The following is a 16,058-nucleotide window of genomic DNA, read 5'->3' as shown; positions in this document are numbered from 1 at the left end:
CCACCCCCACCTACCCAATCCAATATACAGTTTCTACGTCAAATGTATATACTTTTTTTTTCTGGACTCTTTTTGTATCACAAACAGTACTGTAATTGCAAATCTGATATGTCATAAATGTATAGATGTAGCAGTTCTGTCTATCTGTATGTCATGTATGTCATATATGTTACGATGAATTGAAAATGGGGGACCCTGATGTAAACAAGACGAAAGTCTTTCTCTGGTCTGCATCCCCTTAACAATTGTATGTATTGAGCTGTACTGTACTGTACCCATTCTGCAATCTGTTAATAAAGTTTTCAATCAATCAATCAATACATACACACAAATACATATACACACATACACCCCTCCCCTCCTCCTCTGTATAAATATGTCATGTAATGTGAATGTACTTTCTTCTACTGGTGGTGCGAGGAGCGGAGCCCGTGCGGGCTGCAGGAGAGTTCTCTTCTCTGTGTGACCAACAAATAAAAGCTCCGTTTGAAATACTCTGTCTTCCGTGAATCTTTGGTCGACGGGTCCACTAACCATATCAATTCAAGGACTCACGAGGGACAGGTTATCCCTTTCACATGTTACAACAATGGCAGAGGATTATTTGGATTTAAACACAGTAGCAGTTCAACTGGAGAGGAGCTCAGATGATCAGTCTGGAAAAGTATGTTTATTTTTTTTATTTGATCAGCTGTGCCTGTGAGAGTCCGGCGGGGGAGAATGTTGGTGTGTTTGTTGGTGACGCGTGTGTGTGTCTTTCCATTGGTTTCATTTGGTTGACATTATTGGGCGAACAAGAAAACGAAAGAAAACTGTAAAATTGTAATGACCCTGCAGCTGTTCCAATGTAAATATGCCTTCCTCCGTGCACTTTCGCCCGCTCTGAAGTCGGACTCAGTGTGCCCGGCCACGCGTGCTGTTCTCACACGGACACGAAACCCGCGAGTGCCTGCATGCATGACTGGTGTGTTTGCGCTGTGAGGCGTATTCTTCGTATGGCTGCACGTACCGAACCGTGACGGCCGTACCGTAAATTCGCGGGACGAATACACGTACCGTTACACCCCTAATTGTGATATTATATTTGATATGTTCTTGGTTATATTTGATGTTTCCTGTTTCTTAAAAAAAAGATTCTTTAATTTAATTCCAAAATTTATGTTTTTGATTAATGTTGTGATTAATGTCATGTACCATACATGCTCTAGTAGTGAAATAAAATGTCCATGGTCAAATGATCCAGTGGAATTAAATTCTTCTTCATTTTTTATATTAGTTAGATCTTTGAGAGATGCACCTTCCCAGTGTTTGTGATGCTAAAGCAAAGTCATATAATTCAGGAAAAGGTTGACCAGTACATTTTGGCCATGTCGAAGTCTAAACAACATGCTAAAATTTCAGCCTAGTGGCCTTCGTCAGCATGGAGTAAAATGGAAGTCATGTCCTTTGTATACAGGAGTTGGCAGGTCATTGCCTTATAGAGTCACATGGTAATTAACTCCCCATATTGACAATGTGAAAATGACTGGCAAATGGCATAACAGTTCAAACTGAGGTTATAAGTTATGTACGTGATATACAGCACATTCTATGTTTCCATATTTTTAAGCTTGTTCAGTGGAAGCATTTTAAACTAAAATCATAAATTAGTTCAGTAGGTGTCATTGGTTTCTCATTGTGTTTGTTGAAATCCTGTCCATCTCTCTGATAGAGTAGTTTAGGCAGGTTGCCTCCTCTGGCTGGAGGGAGTTACATGTTCAAGTCTGATCAAATCAAATAAAAAACAAATCAAATTTATTTGTAAGGCCCGACAACACACGTTAATGTCCCCATGGGCCGGACACGTCTTCTTTAACACTTTGAGTGCCAGCGACGTGTATTGTCGTCTTATCATGCCCCCCGTTGAGTGCCGACGACGCAAATTGTCGTTTTATTTTTTTATTAGCGATCTGAATTCATATTTCATCAACCGAGTCTCCCGTTGGTACAGCAGACCCTCTAGGAGCTCAGATGGGAAAATACCGCCCCCTATCGTCTATCCCTGTGTAACTGCAGGCCATTCGATTATACTCCCTCCCTCTTGCAGAGACCAGTCGCATATCTCTTTCCTCTCCCTAGACCTTCAAGGTCGTTCCTCTCGCCGGCCCTAACTGCCTCCCTGACGGTGTGGATTCTACTTTCTTCAACAGACTTGGCTCCCTACTCAACTACAATGGATCAACTAGTAAGCTGGTCATTTGCAGCAATTGATCGAATTTTCTCTTCAAGGAAGCAGAACGCAGCTGATCCGCTGTGTCCAATCGGGACATATCAAGCGGGCTTTGCGATTGACAGTTGGAATAAATGGCGCTCAATATGCCTTTTTTCTCTTGAAATTGAGGATGTTGAAGATGTGTACATCATCACAATCCTACTGATCGGCTTGGGAGAGATCGCAATCTGGATCTGGATTTGTACAAGAATAATCGGGAAAAGAGATGAACAAAAGGATGATAACCGTGTGGACCGCTGCCTGACAGCTGTGGCCAGACTGGAAGTCTCCCACATGGAACTTGTTAAAACCCACATGGAACTTGTTAAAAGACTCGCTGTCCATTCATCTGACGAACAATTGAGAGGTCAAGTCCTGCTGGGGGTCGCGCAGGACATTAAAAGCGCGACGATTCGAATTTGAGTCAAAACGGTGCTTTTAGGAATCATTGTCTACTACTGCACCCCTCCCCCCCCCCACACACTCTCAAGTCTGGTGTAGAATGAGGAATGCCAAGGTCTGTGCACGCGGCCTCGAAAGGGGAGTCAGGCAAGATAACAACTGGAACGCGGCGTTCCCTTACCCAACATCTCACCTCCCCCACCAGATCTGGCTCGGCACTCCCCCCCCCACCCCCAACCCCCACCCAGACCTCCTCCCCTCCCGTGTGTACGCCTAGCGCCGTAAGAACTTTTTCTGGACGGCTGCCAACAGTATGCGCGTTGTAGGAGTGGATCCTAAGACTGTCTCCCGATCCCGCCCGTCCATCCCTCCCTCCCTCCCGCCACCTGGCGCGACGATACTTTGTTTAACTACTCAGTTGTTGATGCAGCCTGACTATCGCATATGGCGTCTCAGGCATTCTGTAGATGACATGTGTCAACAAATGTACATGTCTGTGTGAATTTATGCTGTGCCGTTGTTACTGTAAAAATGTAATGATTGTGATGTTGTTATTACTATTAATGAGACGATGAGCCAGGGGCGTAGCTGGGGGGGGGTAGCTTAGGATGATTCCAAGGGCCCAGCACTGGGGGGGGGGGGCAAAAAAAAAAAGAAAAGAAAAAAAACTTTTTTTACTAGACATCACTCAGGTGTATTATTGATGCTCTCATTGATACTATGTTTGTTTCTGAAGTGTGTGTGTGTGTGTGTGTGAGATATATATAGAGAGAGGGGGGGCTTTGGTAGACTATTGCATTGGTCCATTCATTGAAGATGAACGCGATGCGACATCCTTTACTAGGCTCACCCACCAACAGTGCAGGTGCTGAACTGCTGATCCGAATGTATAGGTAAAAACCATATTATGCGTTTTCATCAATAAAAAAATGACACCAAAAAAAATCCGCTCGCGCTCTTACGCGCGCTCGCATTCACTGGGGGCCTACAAATACATTCTTTCATGGGGCCCAGAATCTGGAGCTACACCCCTGCGATGAGCTGTATGTGTGTGTGGCTGGAATTTCCCCAAGGGGATTAATAAAGGAATATCTTATCTTATCTTATCTTTTTATCTTTACTGCTGGATCCCTGTGGGGGGAGCCAACTGGCTCTATTATGCTAGCGAAGGATCTGATGATGAGGGAAGTGATCGCGAGTTGGAAAGCAGCGTGGAATATATATTTACAGCAGCCAATAATCAATCAATAAACGCGATCGATATTTGGAATGGCGATCAGGAATTGGAATAATCTTTTTGGAGAACATCTGATCTAAGGTAAGGAGTCTATGTTACCAGTTTTAGGATAATCAGAGCTGTATTCACTGAGATAACAGCGTGTGCCGTGTGTGTATGTGTGTGTTTGATTGATTGATTGATTGGAAAGTTTATTAACAGATTGCAGAATGGGTACAGTACAGTACAGCTCAATACATACAATTGTTAAGGGGATGCAGACCAGAGAAAGACTTTCGTCTTGTTTACATCAGGGTCCCCCATTTTCAATTCATCATAACATATATGACATACATGACATACAGATAGACAGTACTGCTACATCTATACATTTATGACATATCAGATTTGCAAATACAGTACTGTTTGTGATACAAAAGTGTCCAGAAAAAGAGTGTATATACATTTGACGTAGAAACTGTACATTGGAGGAGGTTGGGTGGGTGGGGTGGGGTTGGGTGGGTGGGTGGGGGCTGTACATTGGAGGTGGGGGGGGGGGGGGTGGGTAGGGGGGGGGACACATTGTACACTGTACATTGGAATACTGACAACGCCATACTTGGTCATTTACTGTACAACTGGGTTAGGACATTTGTAGGGGCCAGTTTCGAATTGCAGTCTCCCGTAGGTGTTTTTTGAGAGTGTTTTTGAAAGTGGGTAGTGATTCACATCCCTTTACAGCTTTGGGTAGGGCGTTCCACATTGATGTGGCATAATTGCGAAACGTGTTTAGTCCCTTGTTTGAGCCAAATCTGGGTTTAACATGATTTGTGGGGCTCCCTCTGGTGTTGTGATCGTGGTATTCACTGACCTTTGGGAAGTATTTTGATATGTACATGGGTACCTTGGTCGCGTAGTGTATCTTGTAGACCAGGCCCATTGCAAGTTGCTGTACTCTGTCGTCTACTCTGTGTGTGTGTGTGTGATGTTGAGGAAATGAGAATAGATTTTTCAGCCCGCTTCTATAGCGTGCATAAGTACACATATACTATCGATAATCTAGCGTTTATTTGAAAACGATTCATAAATAGGCCCACAAATGACAACGTGTCTAGTGTATTCGAGAATATTCCAATAAATGCCGTTTATGGGGGAATCTTTCTATTTTCCGGAAATCTTCGAGAGAACGATAGCTTTTTGAAATGCTATAAAAAGGATATGAACCGATTAAAAAACAATCCGTTTTGACAATGTTGACTGCAAACAAGTCATTGATAAGCGACCGCAGATTAGACACATAGCCATAATTTAAAACATAGATTATGCGTTTTTAACGCTAACATTGAAGTGGGTGGCGGCATTCAAGGGGGTAAAAAGGAAAACACGGCCGGCATCGAAAGTGTTAAACAAGTCAAGAAGAAACATCACAATAAGTCAAGAACAAAACAAGAACACCATAAAGTCCAAACAATTTAAAATAAATGCAAAATAAATGCAACACTCCCAGACATACCCCACGTGAAGGTAAGGAAAAACTCACTAAAACCTAGCAATAGGATAAAATGCACCACAGGCAATGTGGAGGAGAGAAACCTTAGAAGGCCATTCAAGGGGGGATCTCCCTTCTTAGATGTCGGTGATAGTAGTGTTGTTGATAAAGTGCAGTGTGGCTGGAGAGCCATGGATGGTTTCATGATAGTGCTTGGCTAGGGTTTCATGATAGTGCTTGGCTATGGTTTCATGATAGTGCTTGGCTATGGCTTCATGATAGTGCTTGGCTATGGTTTCATGACAGTGCTTGGCTATGGTTTCATGATAATGCTTGGCTATGGTTTCATGATAGTGCCTGGCTATGGCTTCATGGTGGTGCTTGGCTATGGTTTCATGATTGTGCTTGGCTATGGCTTCATGATAGTGCTTGGCTATGGTTTCATGATAGTGCTTGGCTATGGTTTCATGATAGTGCTTGGCTCATTCTGCCAGTGGTTTCGGCAAGTCGGATCATGCCGCAATCTTTCTTTCTCCGGAGTATAAACAAAGTCTCAAACGCGCACCGGTAGTCTCGCGAGAGGTGCAGAAATGGTCTGTGGAGTCAGAGGAAACGCTACAGGCTGCACTTGAATGTACAGACTGGGGGGTGTTCCGTGATAACACAGATAACATTAATGACTACACGGAGACAGTGCTGGACTTTATATGTACTTTGGTGGAAGAAACAATCCCCACTACCACAATTAGAGTTTACCCAAACCAAAAACCCTGGGTAGACAAATCCGTCCGTGAGGCTCTGAAAGCACGAACCGCAGCCTACAACGCCGGGCTTGTGGCAGGCAACATGAATGACCACAAGGTGGCGAGATACAACGTCAGGAGAGTAGTAATAGAAGCAAAGAGGCGCTACAGGGATAAAATTGAACTTCAATATGAACAGGCTGACTCTAGAGCTATGTGGCAGGGCCTCAGAACGATGACAGATTACAAAGGCACCTCCCTCAAGCTGAACAGTGACATCTCCTTAGCAAATGATCTCAACACCTTCTATGCAAGGTTTGAGGCTGGGAATAACAACACCAGCCTACAAGCCACTGCAATGGAGGGGGGGGCTTCTGAGGGAGACTCAGTGTTCAGGGTAACAGAACATGAGGTGAGGAGGACCTTTAAGAAAGTGAATATCAGGAAGGCAGCAGGACCGGACGGTATCCCCGGCCACGTCCTAAAAGTCTGTGCCGACCAACTGGCCCCGGTATTCACTGACATATTTAACCTGTCCTTGGAACAGGCTGTCATCCCCACCTGTCTGAAGAAGTCCACTATCATCCCTGTACCCAAAAAATCCAAGCCTGCTTGCCTCAACAACTACCGCCCTGTAGCTCTCACCTCTATAGCCATGAAGTGCTTTGAGAAGCTAGTAAAGGGCTACATCTGCTCCTCCCTCCCCATCAACCTGGACCCCCTGCAATTTGCATACCACAGAGGACGCCATAGCCCATGTGCTGCACACAGCAGCATCACACCTGGACAAGAGGCAGGGGAACTATGTGAGAATGCTGTTCATCGACTACAGCTCAGCATTCAATACCATAGTCCCCTCCAAACTCATAGCCAAGCTCAGGGACCTGGGCTTGAACTATGACCTCTGCCAGTGGGTCTTGGACTTCCTGACGGGCAGACCACAGGTGGTGAGAGCAGGCAACTGCACCTCCTCATCCATCACCCTCAACATAGGGGCTGCCCAGGGCTGTGTTCTGAGTCCCCTCCTCTACTCCCTGTACACACATGACTGTGTGGCACAGCGGAACAACAACACAATCATCAAATTTGCTGACGACACAGTAGTGGTGGGCCTGATCTCTGCAAACGACGAGAGGGCCTACCTGGAAGAGGTCAAGGTCCTAGCGGGATGGTGTCAAGAGAACAGCCTCTCCCTGAACGTCAGCAAAACAAAGGAGATGATTGTGGACTTTAGGAGGTCGGGGGTCAGGGACTACAGCCCCCTCAGCATTGACGGGGCACCGGTTGAGCGAGTGAACAGTTTTAAGTACCTCGGAGTCCACATATCCGAGGACTTGACATGGACCACACACATTGACAGTGTTGTGAGGAAGGCACGGCAATGCCTCTACTTCCTCAGGCGCCTAAGGAAGTTCCAAGTCAGTCAGAAGATCCTTAAGAACTTCTACTCATGTACAATAGAGAGCATCCTGACTGGCAATATCACCTCCTGGTTTGGGAATAGCACCGCACAAGACCGTAGCAGACTACAGAGAGTGGCCCGTTCAGCCGAACGCACAATTGGAGGGGGGCTTCCCACTCTCCAGAACATTTACAACAAGCGGTGCATGGGTAAGGCTAAGAGAATCATCAAAGACTCCAGCCACCCAAACAACTGCCTCTTTGAACTGCTGCGATCAGGCAAGCGATACCGGAGTCTCATGGCAAGCACAGAAAGACTCAGAAGAAGCTTCTATCCCCAGGCCATCAGGTTGCTCAACGAACAATAACACTATACAACAACCATCAAATGCACTCACAGCACACACATCCACACGCACACACTCACTTTAAACAAACAACTCACTGCAGCACCCACTTACACACTTTAGAACACCTAAACACACTTTATATTTATTGGCAAAGAATTTGCACTACAACCCATACCTCAGTACACCTTACTGTAAATTGTACCTAAATTGTACCTCATCCCATTTCTGCTTTGCACTATATAGTATATTGTATATTGTATATAATATTGTATGGTAACTCAGTTACTTCTACTCTGCATTGAACATTGTACATATGTACATATTGAACACTTGTGTCTACGTACGTGACTTCTATTTTATACTGCTATACTTATTTTATTTTATACTTATCTTTTTTGTCTAGCACAGTCTCTGGAGCGTAAAAGAAAGAAGCATTTTGTATAAAAGTATTCTGTACTTCTGTATGACAACTAATAAAGAAACTTGAACTTGAACTTGGCTTCATGATAGTGCTTGGCTATGGTTTCATGATAGTGCTTGGCTATGGCTTCATGATAGTGCTTGGCTATGGTTTCATGATAGTGCTTGGCTATGATTTCATGATAGTGCTTGGCTATGGTTTCATGATAGTGCTTGGTTATGGTTTCATGATAGTGCTTGGCTACGGCAGATTCCATGTTCCCTGACCCTGTGTGAATGGCCGTTTTGTGTTCTGATATTTGTTGTTTGTGTGCTCTCTTTGTTTGTCCAACATTGTGCTTGTCCACAGGGGCTTATTGATTACTGATTGATAGGAATCTTGTTACCAGATGGATGAAATACTTGACATTAGTGACACCATTTTCCACATCTGAAGTTTCCTTTTAAGTAAATACAAGTGTGACTAGTTTTGTGAGTTGAAGTGTATACAAGGTTGTCTCTGATTGTTGTTGTTCATCTAAATGATAGGAGGGGGTGGGCTTGTGATGTCTCCGGTGAGGTTAAGGTTTTATAACAACTTTTAAGGTAAAAAATATACAACCCTCTAGCCATGACTAGATGTACAAAGGCAGGTTTTCTTTGTGTCTACCAAATGTGCGTGTGTGTGCGTGCGTGTGTGTCTACCATACGTGTGTGTGTGTCTATCATACGTGTGTGTGTGTCTACCATACGTGTGTGTGTGTGTGTGTGTGTGTGTGTGTCTCTGGGAGCGGCAGTGAGATGGAGAGACGGAGAGGGAAAGGGATACAGTTCAAAGATGTACGTTAAGTGTGGATTACAGAGGGATGAAATAAAGGCAGGAGCTAACTGTATTCTAGAGCCTTATGTTAACCTGGGTGTTACTCCTGGGGTGGCCGGCACATTCTGACGTGGCTTAACTCTGACTTTAGGCTCTGGAGCAGGGCTAGTCCTATTTAGTCAACAATAGAATTCTAGGCATTCTGATTTCTGAAACTGAAAAAAAAAAAAATATATTAACCTTTGTACTGTCTTTTACTATCATGCACTTTGCTACAAAATAATCTTTGTTGTCTATATTACTACTTACTAGTTATTCTAAGTACTATTCTTACTTACTATTACTACATACCAAATTCAACACTGTTTGACGAACAATTACTAAGCTCAGCTGCCAGAGTTGTACCCTTCCTGCTGACTTGTTGTACAGAACTTGTAAGTCGCTTTGGATAAAAGCTTCAGCTAAATTACTGAATGTAAAAATCTGTATTAGAACAATCAAAGAAAAGTAACTCTTTAAGAATGTGCCATGTAAAGAGCACACAAGATGGCATTCTTCCATCCACTCTGAGACTAAAAGACAGAGAATGTGGTTAAAGGATGAGGCCAGTGTAATTTTCTTCATCGTAGCCTATGAAAAGACCAAAACCTACAATGCTTTCTCCTACTTGTGACAGTGGCTCGGGAGGTAGAGCAGTCGTCTGGTAATCCGGAGGTTCCCGGTTCGATTCCCACTCCTCCCGGGCAGCGCGTCGAAGTGTCCTTGAACAAGTCACCCTCTGAGGTCACCAAACCCATAGGCGGGTTTACAATAATGATGATATTATCACAAAATAGCTGCAATCTCAGAGGGTTAACCCCTAACTGCTACCGATGAGTAGGTTGGCACCTTGCATGGTTGCCTCTGCCTTGAGTGAATGGGTAAAATGTGAGGAACAAATTGTAAAGCGCTTTGGATAAATGCACCATTTACCATTTATCCTACTTAAAAAGTTTGGTCCACATAGTCAACGCTAGATGTAGCTCATATCCAGAAGTCATAGAACACCATAGAAAATAGAAATAGAAAAAAGGGTTAAAACAAGTCACAGAGCCATACTGTTGCTTCAGTATCATTCATTGTTGCGTTGAATATGGGCATTGTACTATCCCCCTGGACTCCAGTGTAATGCGCATGCTCTGTGGCTATGCTGTTCTGTTTACTACTGTTCACTGATAGATCCATAGAGCTTGTTTCCTTTTTAAGTACATGTTGTAATACCTACAATGCCCCTGTTTTTCATGATAATACATTACGATATTTAAAGTGGTAATCCACAAGAGCCAAATTTTGGTTTCTGTTGGCGTAAAGCAATCATCGCTGTAGTGTTTCTCCACTGTGTTGACTTGCTTTCCATCTTGACACTTCATGCTAGCTGCTGAGTTAGTCTTCTATTAATTCTAAATAAACTGCTGTTGCTGCTGATGACACATCGTTAGCTTCATACGATAATTGCCTAAGTAATTTTTCAAGATCTTTGGAAAAGAAGAAAAAACTCATTTTCCAGCAAATGTGTATGAGTTTTTTATTTATATTTTGAAAATAAGTTCCACAAGGTGTATCAACAAGTTTGCAAAAATACAAAAACACAACAACCATTGCGTAACAAAAATGTTGGTGACTTTTAAACCAAATATGTCGTGACTTAGGCATTTTTTTCTTGTACACATGTATACACCAAGGAGCCGTGTCCACAGCTAGCTTTTTATTTGATTTTTTATCCACTTTTTCTATTTTTCTCCCATCCCAATTTAGCCGTACCAATTCTCCCCTCCCCTGTCTTGAACGTTGCTCGCATGTGCCCCCCACTGGTCGGCCATCACATGTCCCCTCCGATACATGTGCAGGCAGCCAGTCGCATCTTTTCACCTGCCAGCGCAGACTCTCATTTGGCGAGGAGTAACGTGTAGGTAGGGCTGGGCGATATGGCCTAAAAATTCAATCCCAGATTTCTTTTTTTCGATTTACAATTTTAATCGATTTCTTAGAAACGCCAAGGAAATCATTCAAATAACCTTTGTTTTTATTTGACACAAAAAAATTATCAAACCAAGATGAATTTCCCTATTGGGATTGAAGTGCAAACCTAACTTTCACCAATCTTCACTTAAAAGAATTATAATTATATATATATATAAAAGGTTACTCTTGATCAAACAAAGATGAATTTCCCTATTGGGATTAATAAAGTGCAAATCTAACTTTCACCAAACATCACCTTTTGTAAAAATAAAAGGTGACTCTTAAAAATCTTAAAATTTTTGTATCTTTAAAAAAAATCGATTTACATTTTTCAAAGTCATCCTAAATCATTAATTCGAATGAATTGATAATATCGATTAATCGCCCAGCCCTACGTGTAGGAGGCTCACACTGCCCCTGCAATTTTCCTGTCTCTGCTGTGCAGGCGCCCCAACCGACCTGTAGGAGTTGCTGTTTACAACGTCCAGATTACCACCCTTTGACTTCCCACCCGCTAACTCTGCCAATTGAGTTAGTATGACAGCCGGCCCAAGCCGGAGGCAACGCCGACAGCCGGATTCGAACACGGTGACTCTTGCGTTGGTGATGAGCGCAATGTCCGCTGCGCCACCCAGCCGCCTCACAGCCAGCTTTTTATGAGTTGCCAGCTCCTTTCTGTCATTCATTTCTATGCTAAAGACGCGCCAGGCGCGCTCCTTTTCCCTGTGCCGCGCCTCACGTTTTAGCGCTCTCGGCGGCTAGCGTTTTTGGGCAGAGCGCTCCCAGCGCATAAAGTTGAAAATAGTTCAACTTTTGGAGAGGAGTGCCGCTCATCAAGGTCACTTTTTTCGACCGACCAATCAAAATCGAGCAAGTGGCGGAGCCGCGGGAGTCGCGAGACTCAAGCAGATTGAGGTCCTCTGGAAAAACGCTATGGAAACGCTCTGGGCATGCATATTTTTGATTTTCAAAGCGGTCCGCCTTTAAAAAAACGCTATCTGTGGACACGGCTCCTTAGGCAGTTGTTTTACTTGCCTAAATCATGCGATCACCATCTGTGTATGTAACGTTAAAATGCACAAGTCACACGAGTGAGTTAGGCAGATGGGGATTTTTTTACGTAACAAGCATTCAAATTGGCTGAGGACATAGGCACTAAGCCAGGGCGAATCAGCATGCAGTGTGAGGAGATTACAGTTAGACAGGCAAATGTCATAATATACACTATATCTGTATGTTGTGTATGTCATGATGAATTGAAAATGGGAAAAGACAAAAGTCTTTCTCTGGTCTGCATCCCCTTAACAATTGTGTGTATTGAGCTGTACTGTATTGTACCCATTCTGCAATCTGTTAATAACATTTTGAATCAATCAATCAATCAGAAATATCAATTTGGCCAAAAAATTACTTAGGCAATTATCGTATGAGGCTAACGACATATAAAACACATAATTTCCTGTGTGCTGGATGATTTTCCCGGGAATGTCCTACCAGACACAATGTTTAGAACACCAATGTTTATAACAGCCAAGAACAGCAAGTGTAACAGCATTCATGAACTGGGTATGAGTAAAATCATGTGTACTGCAATGGAGTCATGTTCGGGATACCCAGCAAAGCCCTGGACAGGCTCCAGTATGTACAGAACTCAGCTGCCAGGGTTCTCACTCACACCAAGCCCTGGCAGCACATGATCACACCAACCCTCATCCACCTCCACTGGCTCCCAGTCAAGTTCCGGATATCCTTCAAACTCCTGCTCTTCACCTACAAGTCCCTCCATGCCCTCGCCCCCCGATACCCGTTTGATCTCCTCCACCAGCACACTCCATCCCGGAACCTTCAATCCTCTGATCTGGGTCTCCTCTCCATCCCTCGCACCAGGTTGCGGACTTTCGGTGACAGAGTCATCAGTGTGGCGGCCCCTACCCTCTGGAACTCTCTCCCCCCTGAAATCCGCAAAGCCCCAACCCTGGACACCTTCAAAACTGCTCTCAAAACACACCTTTTCACCAAGGCTTTTCCCCATTAGTTAGTTTAGATTAGATTATGTTCATTATCCCTTACCTGCTCTCATCCCCCCCTTTTTTCCCCTATTGCCCCCTTTTCCCTAGCCCTCTTGATTGTGAAGTGACCTTGGGTTTCCTGAAAGGCGCTATAGAAATTAGATTTTTTATTATTATTATCAATTGGCAAAATAGACATGTTTGAAAATGTTTGAGATTATTACTTTAAAACTGGAAATAGGTGTTTGTGAGTTATGATCTATAATATTCCACTGTAGAAATACTATGGTGTTTATTTTGTATAGTGTTTGGTCTTTATTATTTTTACTTATTTTTTTTTACTGTACATTTACATTTAGTCATTTAGCTGACGCTTTTATCCAAAGCGACTTACACAAGTTCTGTACGACAAGTCATCAGGAAGGGCACAACTCTATCAGCTGAGTAACAATTTTCATCAAAGTGTTGAGTGCTACAGTGTAGGTTAGTTTATTAGGACAAGTGCATGACAGTAAAGTTAGTTAGGGTTCGATTTTTTTTATTATTATTATTTTTATTCAGATAATGGTTGAAGTGCGTCTTTAGTCGACGACGAACGATTGTACGGGTTTCGGCTGTCCTAACTGGGGTGGGTAGTTCATTCCACCATTGTGGGGCAAGGACTGAGAATAGGCGACTTCTCTTTGATGACCCTCCCGGAGCTCTGATAGGAGTATGTCTGAGGCGGCCAGAAGATGCAGAGCGTAGGGGTCTTGAGGGTGTGTAGTTAGAGACCATTGACCGGAGGTTGGCGGGAGCGGTTCTCTTTGCCGCACGGTATGCCAGGTCGAGGGCCTTGAAGCGGATTCGTGCAGCAATGGGGAGCCAGTGCAGGTCCCTAATAATAATAATAATAATAATATCTTAAATTTATATAGCGCCTTTCAGGAGACCCAAGGCGCTTAAGAAGAAGTGGGGTGACATGGGCCGACATCGGTATAGGTATGAAGCACAATCTCAGGAGGCTCATACAGAACCAAGTATTTCACTGTAATGTACATGTACCTTATATGTGACAAATAAAACAACTTGAACTTGAATCACTACAGTATATCTATAGTGTGTATAAAAGAAAAACCAGGAATCACTGCAGTATTTATGTGGTAAACAAGTTAAAGTTTCAAGTTTTGTTTTATTTGTCACATATAAAGTACATGAAATGTGTGGTTATGTATGAGCCCGCTGAGAATGTGCTTCATACAGTAAAGAAAAGTAAAAAGAATAAAGTCCAAACACTATACACAATATACAATATACAAACAAAAGTACAACCTAAAGTTCAAAATGCAAACTTTAAAAAATAAATGCTAAATGCAAAAATTAGGTATGGATGTAGTGCACATCTTTTTGTAATAAATAGATAAAATATGCTGTAGTGTCTAAAGTGAATGTTAAAGGTGAGTGTTTGTTTAAAAAGTGAGTGTGCATGTGGATGTGTGTGCAATGAATGTAGATGGATGGGTTAAGTGTTGCATAGAGTCGTTGAGGTTGTAGGTTTTGAATAGTTTATGTTGGTATGGGTGAGATTCTACAACACTGTTAATACCAGTAGAGTAGACTGACACCCCACATTGTGGTCAACACCATGTTGCTGTCTGCTAGGGATGGATGATCCTGTACGATGGTGGAGGTACACTATCCCCCCCCCCCTCCCAGTGAGCTGTGGTGTTCCACAAGGAAGCATACTAGGACCGTTACTGTTCATAATTTATGCAAATGACATGTCGTCAGCTTGTGACTGCAACTTGTTCCTGTTCGCGGACGACTCAGCCCTGCTGGTCTCTGACAGGGACAAGTTGCAGGTTGAAAAAGCCCTCATCTCTGAACTCGGCAGAATCTGCACCTGGCTCGCTGATAACAAATAGTCCATTCTCTTCGGATCAAGTAACAAACTCAGCAAGGCCAACGGCTTCTCTGTTACAGTGGGTGACAATATTGTCACAAGGAAAGATGAAATTACCTGGGTTCCATCCTAGAGGCAAATCTTTCCTGTGACAAAATGGCAACCAATGTAATCAAAAAAGTCAACCAACGAACAAGATTCTTGTACCGGATCTCCTCTCTGGTAAACAAGAATACCCTGAAGACTCTAACAGGAGCACTCATTCAAGGGTACTACGACTATGCTTGCACCTCATGGTACCAAAGCACCTCAAAGGCACCACAAAAGGGCTTTTGTTTACAAACATTCAAAGCAGGTTCATGATGCCTCAAAATGATTTTGGTTTGATTTATGATGACACAAGATGCTTATGATACAATAATTCTAAGGATTACGTGTGTAAATAGGTTTTACACTAATTGCAAGTTATGCAAATGTTAACAAATCTGAAACTGCATAGTGCACTTTTAAATTAGTATCTTTGTGAGGTTACTGTTTTATTATTTACATTATTACATTGAAAAGATACTAAGATATATATTTTTTATATTCTATATATATAATACAGAAGAGAGGTATTATTTAGAACATTATTTCATATTTTCTTTGTTATCTATTTTGTCCAGGCTTTGTCCAGTCCAAAAGAAAGCTATTATTTTGTTACAGATTGACTTTTAAATTATTTTCATACCATTGAGATTTGTCAGCGAGATTACTTTAGGCATAATAAAGCATGTTGTATAACTTTGGTTATAGAGAGATATTATTTAGTTATATAAAATAATATAAATAATAATTTTCTATCCATACAGAGGAGGCATACTTTAAATATATAAAAATTATACGGCATCTTTTGAGTAAACTTCGAGTATCATTTAAGTATCTTGAGGCTGGGGGCAGAGTGTCTTAAAAAAGAAATCCAAAGCCACTTTTGAGGCCAAACCTGCCGTTTGAACAGGTCCCAATTAAGCAGGCGCAGCTGATGGCAGTCAGTCTGAGTGACCACCCTACCAGCTAGTACCTACCAGGTCTCTATAGCATTCTAGGTTTCTCGGT

Source organism: Notolepis coatsorum (assembly GCF_963971535.1).
Source record: "Notolepis coatsorum genome assembly, chromosome: 14".
NCBI lineage: Eukaryota > Metazoa > Chordata > Actinopteri > Aulopiformes > Paralepididae > Notolepis > Notolepis coatsorum.
Note: the sequence above shows the minus strand (reverse complement) of the source record.